At 62.3% G+C, this 9,268-nt stretch overlaps 1 protein-coding gene across 4 annotated transcripts in view; it reads left to right on the top strand.

Moving 5' to 3' along the window:
- The first annotated feature begins 356 nt into the window (after window positions 1-356).
- The window catches only part of COL6A3 (collagen type VI alpha 3 chain), a 69,243-nt gene continuing 60,331 nt past the window's right edge, over window positions 357-9,268 (top strand). For all 4 annotated transcript variants that reach the window (XM_054700181.1, XM_054700180.1, XM_054700179.1 and 1 more), the window contains exon 1: window positions 357-612. The gene's annotated coding sequence lies outside the window, so the exon portion shown is untranslated. The remainder of the gene's footprint in view (window positions 613-9,268) is intronic.

Genomic DNA, 9,268 nt, shown 5'->3' with positions numbered 1-9,268 from the left:
AATTCAGAAACTTCAAGAAGAAACCCGAGGGCGTGGTGAGGGTGGAGGGAGATCGCATTTCCTGTTTGCCTTGCGGAGGGTGTTGGAAAACATTGAAGAAAACCATGGAGACCCAGGGAAAAAACTCCCAAATTCATTCTCTCTGCCGCAGGCCCAGCCCAAAAGGTGCCGGGCAGGAGGGCGGGTCTTTTCAGGACGGGGCTGTGGGCCTCCCGCTCCCCGGCTGGAGGGAGACAGCGCCCGAGGGTGACATCAGCGGCGGCCGGCCGGGCAGGCGCGGGGTCTGGTTTTCATTTACAGTTTGGGTCCGTCCCGCAGTGGGGAGGGGGCGGGGGCGGGAGGAGCGGGCGGGGGCGGGGAGGAGCTGGAGGAAGCCCTGACTGTACCCCTGGAGCCCTGCCAGTTTGGACTCAATCTTCCACTCAAGGCCGCTCAGTTCTCCTGGGCTCAGCCGCCTACAAGGACCTTAAGGGGGAGCGGGGTTCCTGCCCTGTGGCTTTCGGGGTTCCCTCTCCTGCGGGAGGCAAGAGCGGTGTTTGGGAGGAGCATGCCTCAGAGTCCACTTAGCTGAGCCGGGGCCGACACAGGACGCGCTCCCCAGGCTCTCTCAGGGTAAGTCGGGGCCCGGCCTCCGAGGGTGCGGGCTCGGGGCGGGGAGCCGGGCCTCCCCCCGCGGCCCTGGCGTTGGTGGGGCTCTCGCAGCTCTCGGGTCTGGCGCTCACGGACGGCTCCGTCTCCGTCTGCCGCGGCCGGGCTTCCTGTGCCGGCTTCAGGCCGTGGGTTGCCCATGCGGGGGGCTGCAGGCGGGTGCCCCCCACCCCAGGGCTTCCTGGGCCCGGTCCCCACCTTCTCTGCCCCGTGCTTTAGGCTCCCTCTCCTGAAACCAGGGGGGACTCTGCTGTGAGTGGGAGTGTCCTTCCCGGGGTCCCGGGGCTGGGGTTCCCTCTGGCCGCCGAGGGGCAGGCGGCTTTCCGCCTGGGGTCCCGGCAGGGGTGGGGGTGCATCTGTTTTCAGGGACTGGGGTGATTTGGCTACTTGGTCCTTCCTGTGGGGCCTTATCTTTTAAGGAACGTAGGCTCGCCGGCAGGGTCTTTGTCCTCTGGGGTGACTTAAAGGAGTTGCAGGGGTGAGAGGAGGAGGGACCGGGCATCTGGGCGCGAGCCCAGTGGACCAAGCTGGGCTCCGGGCAGCCGGCGCCTCTGCCGCTCCGATGCAGCGGGTGCCAGCTGGGAGGCCCAGGGCCCGCGCTGGCGGGGAGGGTGGGGCTTGGTCTTCTCTTCCCAAGGGACGCGCTGACCGACAGCTGCCAGCCAGCTGGGGCCAGCTTCAAGGACCCACTGTGTGAGAAAGCGACCTGGTGGAGGCCGCGTGGGGTCACCCGGAGGCCCTGGGGAGCCTTGGGGGGTGTGAAAGAGAAGTCAGGGTTTCCCAGCGTCTGGAGCGCCGGAGCAAAGCCGCGCCGGGGGCTGTTCTGCCCGGGAGGGACGGGATGGTGGGGGATGTTGGCCTCGCCCTGCACACAGCGAATTCCGAGGACACTGGAGCATCTTAGGTGGCAAGTGTCAGCACTCGCAGGACCGTTACGCTGCACTGGGTTCCCCTGACTTCCCAGGGCACCCGTCTGCCCACTCCTGGACTGTGCAGGATGGCTTCATAGTGCCCCCGGCCCCGGCCGAGACCGTCCTGCACACCAGCCGACCGTCCTGCATCAGGAGACTCTGGGCTCTGGCCAGACAGTGGGAGCCGGTGGGAAGCCGCCCAGGCGCGGGCCCTGGCCCCGGGGGAAGAACCGCCCCGAGGTGCGGAAGGACTTGAGAGGCCACGGCACCAGGGGCTGAGCTGGAAATGCAAGTTTTACTCTCGTTTCCCCCTAGATGAGCCATTTAATTTATTCTCCCAGGAGATCGCGTCTTCCCGCTGCATTTGATTAAACATTGGCTTAATAAGCTCTGGTTTACGGTCCTTAAGCCTCGACCTACTCAGGAGAAAGAAACGTGGGGTGAGCGAGCCGGCCCGCGGGAGGAGGTGGTCCCAGCAGGCTGCGCCCCGGCCTGTGGTGGGTGGTGATGGGGTAAAGGGCTCTGCACAAATTCGGGGTGCAGCTTGGCCAAGGGGTCTTGACGCCCCTTGTTGATGGGGTTTTCAGACGGCGAGCCTCAGGCTTCTCTGTCTCCGCTCTTGGCCAGGAGAAAAGCACTGCGAGAGCACCCCAGCAGGACTGGGCTCCCTGCCTCTGCCATTTTCCTACCAGGGAACTGGAGGGTGTGGTCCCGCACCTTCTTGGGAAGTGGCTGGGGAAGCTTCTAGAATGTTAACCCTGGTGCAGCGTTTCTCCCCCGTTTGGGGGTATGCGTGCCTACCCACCGTGGGTGAGGGGTCGGGGGGTCAGGGGGTGTTTTCCAAGCACAAGAAGCATCACTGCCTGTCTCCATTGTCATTGCTCCTTAGTCCCAAAGTGTTTGGGGTCCTTGCGCGATTTCATAGCTTAGAAGCCAACACAATCCGATGACAAAGTGCAGAGAGGGCCCCCCTCATCCCACCAAAGACAGAGGACCGATGAGGTCACTGAGCCTCCTGTCTCTTGGGTGACGAGGCTTCAGAAGCCACACTTAGACTCAGCATGAAATGAGGCCTCCCTCCCCTTTGAAGGCTGGCACAGGACTCCCCCCCCACCGCCCCCGCCCCGGCTTCTCTTGTCTCCTTGCTTGGAGAGAGCAGACACCAGGCCCTGGGGAGGCGACTCACGGAGGGTGTCCACCACATTTATGTGAAATTCCACATTCAGGATTTAAAATTCACCGTCCGGCCGAGAGCTGTGTGTCCCAGGCCTTCCTGCGGTCATGCCGGCAGTGTCAGCCAAAGGTGATACGGGAACGTTATTAGACTTTGTCGCTGTCCTTGAGGGAGAGGCTGGGACTTGCGGCCCCCGGAGAAGCAGAGGGGTCCTGTCCGAGCTCCCACGGTCCGCAGTGCACACTCGTCCCTGTGACTTCGCTGCGGGACGCTGGCATAGCACACGCCCGCTGGGGAAGCCACTGATGGAGGGAGTGCTGGCTGGTCTCTAAAGAACCCCGCGAGAAGCTCTACCTGAGGACAAGGAAGGCCAAGTGGCTGAAATTTGAGAGCAGGGAAGGTTTAGAAAGTTCCCATAGTCCAGAGCTGTGAGCCGGGGGGACTCTGCACCCCTCCGTCTTAGATGTGGCCTCTCCCTTTTCAACATAGACTCTGGGAGCTGATCCTACCCCTCAAATTGTCCCTCCTAACCCTGCCTCAAGCTCAGGGAGCACCCCGATGTACATGGAGGGGCTCTTTTCAGGAATTAATTATATTAATTTTCAAGCACATCATTTTTTGTGCCTCTGGTTTCCTGGGTCTATTCTGGGAAGGATGGAATTTGGAGTTAGCACTTTCAGCCCTTTCTGAGAATGCAGCCTGCTCGCCTCGCCTCTAGAGGGCACTGATTCCCGCCCCGTTCCAGAAAAATCTCCAAGCGGGGCGGGCAGCTTCCCAGGGTGGGGTCCCGGCTGCAGGGAATCTTTGAGGACCCTTAGAAACCGTTCAGCACGTTTTTTCTTTTTCCAAGTGTGACTAAACCCCTGAAGTAAATGTAAATTTGTAGTTTTCTCCTGCTCTGCTCAGGGAGGAGTGCACTGAGGTGAAATTGTGCCTTGAAATGAGGCTTCTGCTCTCCAAACGAATTGCTTTAGGCAAATAGGAACTTGTAAGGGAAACCGTTTTACCTCATCTACCAAGATGCGTTTAAACGAACCCTGCGTGCTCGGCTCCCAGGCCAGGCTGCCCCGCCGCCACGCGGTGCTGTGGGCTTTGGCTTTGGAGCCGGTGGGATGCACAGATGAGCTGACCCAGGCACCCCCAACTTCCCGTCACCGGCCCTTTGCTTTTTCGCCCTAATAGGCAACTGTCTGAGCATATTCTCGAGAGTCATGCAAAGTATCACGAATGTTCCATTGAAAACATCGTGGCCCGTGATTCTCCGGGGTGTGAGCTTGCGGTGCCCTCTCTGCTGTCAGGGATCAGGGATCAGGGTCCCAGAGTCCCAGCCAGACACCTGGCCTCCCTCTGGCCCCAGAGGGCTCTGTGACAGAGCTTCGAGGTCCAGGGAGGGGCACAGAATGACTCCCCCTCCAATGACCGCCCCCCCCCCCCCGATCCGGCCGCACCTTGGTTGGCAAATACATGGCTTTCGCTGGGAGACTGGAGACATCAAAAAATGACAAAATGACCTCCCTGAGGCGGCTCCACACGTCACACCTCAGTTGAGGTATCGAGCCAGAGAGGTGACTGCGGGTCTGCGGCCCCGAGACTCGGGGTCCCCCAGCCCCCAGCCCCCAGGGGACGGCTCCGCGGCAGATTCCCACCTGGATCTCAAGGAGCATTAAACTTTAAGAGGATAGTTAAGTGCACCGTGCCAAGGAAGGACTCGGCTTCTGTGGAGCAGCAGATCTTAAGGTCATTTAGCAGCGAGGTCAATGTTAAAAAAAAACCAAGCAGACCTGGGAGGAAGGAGGAGCAGGGAAACGGGACAAAGACGCGGAGTCCTGCCAGCCTCGCCCCAGGGCCCCGCGAGTCTCCCCAGGGCCTGGCTGCTCCGGGAGGCGCAGCCGCTGGCTGAGGACCAAGCCCGGGGCCGGAGAGCCACGAGAGAGCTTGGTGGCGCGGATGCGCCTGGGAGACCTTTCCAGAAGCCCCTGCGTGGGTTTGGTTTCCGCGGCCCAGCGCGGGGACGCCAGGAGGGGAGCCCTGGAGCGGCTTCATTTCACACGGAGAGCTGACCGGCAGCTGGACATGACTCAGGTCTCCCGGGAGGCCGTTCCAGGAAGCCGCTTCTCTCCCCTGGGATCTCATCAGCTGATGCCGGGCTCAGAGCCCACCGGGGCCGCCAGCTCAGCTGGGCGCAGACCCCGGGGGGTGGGGTGGGGCGCCCTCCGCCTCCGGGCCCTGTGGGCGCCCAGGGGAGGCCCAGGGTCAGCCCCAGGCAACGGGCTTCTTTCACAAGGAGCGCAGCGAGGCGGGGAGATGGACGGGCTGCTGCCGACGGAGACCGTGACCAGTAGAATTTTCCAGGCATGTGGCCTGGGGCTGAGGGCAGGTTATCAGGTGTTTCAACTCAACTTTAAGAAAAATGTCTCTTTTAAATCATGGTCTCTTCTGGACACGGCCATGAATACCACTAGGAAACAAAAAAATACTTAATTTTTCCTTAGAAGCTTCCAGACACTCTGGCTAGCTCTGCGGTGGAGCACCACGGTTTGGGGGAGGTCAGTGGCCCGAAGACCATGGCCAAGAAAGGGGGCTGGGCGGACAGAGCCCGGTGCCTGGGGGAGAAGCTAAGCCCGAGGCGCCCCGTTTGTCCCCACCGGAGGAGTCAGGGTTAGGGTTTTTCTGTTCTGACACCCCAGCTGCGCCGGGGACCCACAGGCGCCGCCTTCATGTGTTTGGTGGTTGGGGCGGTGGGGAGCTCAGGCCTCCTGAGTGAACAGGCAAAACCAGACCCGGGTTGGGGGGCTTCTTAGAGTGGTTCCGGGTCATTTGGTTGTGAGGGTACCCCCAAAGCTCTTTCAAATGCCATGACATGTTAAGTCCCATTCTCCTCCAAGCGGGCGGCCTAATCCATCTTCTCTCGGCTCCCTCCCTGGGGACAGGGATGGGGCTCCTTCCCAGGATTCAGATAAGACAGGGGCTGGTAAGGAGCGAGCACCCAGTGCCGCGTGCTCTGGACCCCGAGGGCCCACGGGAACGTGCCCCGGCCATGGCCGCCCCCATCTCGTCAGCTCCCCTCTGGAACCGGACAGTGAGGGGTTAACAGGGCCCGAGGACTTGGTCGGAGACCACCACCTGGTTTCAAAAAGCGCAGCTTGGAGACAAGCGCAAGGGAGGACTTCAGAATGGGGCTCTGGATGCAGTTAGGCCTTTGTCTGCAGATGGCTCCCTGGTGTGCATGTGTGTCTTTCCTAAAAAAGATTTCCAGACGTGGAAAATGAAAAAGGTTTTGAGTAGATTTCATGAAAACTAATTTCACAGAATTGCAAAATAGCTTGAGAAAGTCTTTGGAACAGGGCTGCGCAGGGCTCCAAGCCCAGGGATGTAGCAGGCCGCCCCCACGGTCAGAGGTCCCCCTTTAGTCTCGGGTGGACGCTGCTGGTGGAAGGAGCACCTCGGCCCTTGGAGGAGCGAGGCAGCGTGAAGAGGGAGCCAGGGATGCGAAACGGAGAGACAGGAGTGAAGATTTCACGGGGCTCTGTTCTTGAGCCTTGCCTTGAGGACAAAACTGTGACACGAGGAGCCTCCACCCTCCCCACCCCACCGCACCCCACCACACCCCACCGCACCCCACTGCACTGCACCCCAGGGTCTCATGCAGCCAGCTGACTTTTTTCATACTCGAAAGAAGAGCAGCAGACAATGGGGCTCTGTTGACACAGCATCTGTGGTTTGTCGCCACCAGAGAAGTCTATTTTTTCCCCCAAAGACATGGGGAGTTTCCTCGAGATCTGAGGCAAATCCAGTGCAGCCTCCCGGGGTTTCCTGGGGCTCTCCCCGAAGACAGGCTTTGTAAGCACCTCTCGCTGGCTGTATTTTTGCATGTGTGTGGCCTTGAGCACGTCGTGGCCTCACCTGGTTTCAGTTTCCTGACCATAAAATGGGGAGCAAAGCTTGGGGCCCGGAACCCCCTCCCACACAGGAGCCCGGGAAGCCTGGAGGGGCGCCGCCTTCGTTGGGGGGACGGGTGGAAGGGAGGACTGGGGGAGGCCAGTGAGTGGGGTGGCCGCCTCCGCCCCCCTTATTAAAATGAGCAAACCGGGGGCTCATGGGTGAGGTGGTGTTTGGCGTCTTTAATAATCTAAGTGGAAAAATGCTCCCAGCTCTGCTGCCGGGGGCTTCAGTTTTGGGCACCGGGACGCGGAGACGCCACCGCCAGCAGAATTCACGGCAGACAGTACTCGGCCGCTGGGCCGGGTCCCTGGGCGGGGCAGGGCCCGAGGGGGGGGCAGGACGGTGTGGAGGTGACGGCTTTTCCCACCCGCGGGGCCGGCTCCACCCGGCCTGAGTGTCACTCGTGTCCCAGGACCCGGGGGGCTTCCCTGCCCTCGCCCCCCCGCCCCCCCGCCCCCCCTTATTATCCGGGCTGGAACCGCCGCTCACAGTGTGTATTTTTGTCATTACTTCGTGTCTCAACAGGAAACGCTTCACTTAGGGCTTTACTGTCCCGGGATTAATATGGTGGAGATCATCGTCTTCACACACCATTTCAGCCAACTCAAAATTCCTTTCCCGTGGAGAGCAGTGGGGCCCGGGAGTCGTGTCTCGGGAGGACGGAGATCCCGGCCCATCCGAGCAGGAGCCGCGAGCTCAGGGGGCCCGGGCCCAGCGGGCAGTGGCCAGCGGGCGCCCCGGGGACTGGCGCTGGCCGACCAGGGTCCGGAGGCAGCTCCGCGAGCGTGTGCGGACTCACTGAGCGCGCCCCAAACCCTGGGGCCCCTTGCTCCCCTCCCTCCTGGGGAGCCTCAGTCCTGCCATCAGAGTTTGGGGGTTCGTCTCGGTCTGGCTCTGCCTGTTCTGCTTTGTCCCCCGTGCTCCGCAGACGAGCGGGCGCAGCGCTTCCTCCCCCTCCCGACTGGGCTCCCGAGGCCGCCCCCGGGGCCAGCGGCAGCATTTCCTCTCCCCCGAGGACTATTCTAACTTTGACGGAGCAGGGGCGCTGCCACCCTCGGGTGGGAGGTCGAGACGCCCTTGAGAGTCACGCGCGAGCAGGGAGCTGCCCCAGCGCCCGGCCCCACGCCCGTCCCGCGCGCGCCTGTTCCGAGCTGGGCCACGGTTCTTGGTCCGTCAGGTCCGGGCGCTGGGCGGGCGAGGCCCGGCTGCCCTTCCCGCAGGAATCTAGTGACAAGTAAACAATGTGGGCACTTGTCCCACGAAGCAGCTCTCTAGTGGGCTGTGTCTTGCTGATTAAAAAAAAGCCATTGTTTGATTTCAGTGGAATCAGGACTCACGGGGCACAGGCCACGGGTCCCACCAGCCCGTGCCAGGCGGCCACAGGCGCCGCGCCTGCTCCGCTTGTCAGGAAAGGCAGAGTCGGGAGCAGGCTGGCAGCGCGGGGGAAGGGGGTGGCAGGGTGGGGAGGCCTGGGAGGCCCCCAGGGGAAAGCGTGGGCTGAGGGGCTCTGCAGCGTGAGGGGCGGGGCCCCGGGAGGTCGCCCCGTTGGAGACAGCAAGCCCCAGTCACGAGGGGTTTCGACACGGACCAGGACTTGGGGTCACTGTGGACCAGCCATGGAGGGGACCCGGGCCTGCCCCTGCGTGCTCGGCCCCAGGCCTGGCTGTCGCGCTGCGCCTGTGCCCTCCCGCGCGCTCCCGTGGGCGCCTCGCTGTGGAGACGCCTGTCCTCGCGCTGGCCGGCTCGCGGGCGTCCTCACGACAGCCTGTCCCGTCCCCCGCGCTGTGCTGCCAGGAGGACGCCGTGGGGACCGTTAGCCGCGAGACCGTGTCTCAGCCCCGAGAATGGGAACCGCGGGCAGATCTGTCCCGTCGAGGCGGTGCCTCTGCCGTCTTTCCTTGGAAAGCAAAGCCACGGCGGGCCTTGGACGCCGGTCCCCGGGATGCGCTTTCAGCTTCGTCCCACCGATTCTGGCAGGCCCGGCGGGGGGCCAACTCCGGGGCCGGGCTCCCCACACTCAGCGGCCTGCGCTCCCCACACTCTGTGGTCCACGCGCCCCCACTGCGGACCACAGGGTTTGGCTCTGGCTCATCCCTGGGCTGAGCGTGGGCAGGAGGGAGCTCATGGATGCTCCTGCAGGTCTGTTCTCTGCTGCTGCTGGCCTGACGCTCGAGATGCTTCCTGCGTGGACTACGTGGCACGTGATTTTCTGTGACTGGCTTAATCCACCTGCATTGTCCTCAGGGCTCCTCCCCGCGAGGCCGCGGCAGGGCTGCCCTCTTGTTGAAGGCGGCTAATCCCTTTTGGAGGATACGCCCCATTATCTTTGTCCTTTCCCCGATGGACATTGGGTGTTTCCAGCTCTTGGTTGTCGTGAATCCTGTGAAAATGAACAAGTTGTGCGTGTATCTCTGGAGACCACGTCTTCAGTTACTTTGGACGTATGCCTAGAAGTGAGGTTGTTGGGTAATTCCAACTTTTTTGAGGACCCCCCATGCTGTTTTCTAAAGTGACCGCCTCACTCCCAGCCCACAGTGCCCAGGGCCCCCCACGCTGCCGCCTCACAAGCTCTCCTCATGTCCTGTTTCTGACC

The sequence above is a fragment of the Talpa occidentalis genome, unplaced genomic scaffold (genome assembly GCF_014898055.3).
Source record: "Talpa occidentalis isolate TD23 unplaced genomic scaffold, MPIMG_talOcc4v2.1 talOcc4.3, whole genome shotgun sequence".
In the NCBI taxonomy this organism is placed as follows: Eukaryota; Metazoa; Chordata; class Mammalia; order Eulipotyphla; family Talpidae; genus Talpa; species Talpa occidentalis.
Note: the sequence above shows the minus strand (reverse complement) of the source record. Positions and strands in the feature narration are given on the sequence as shown.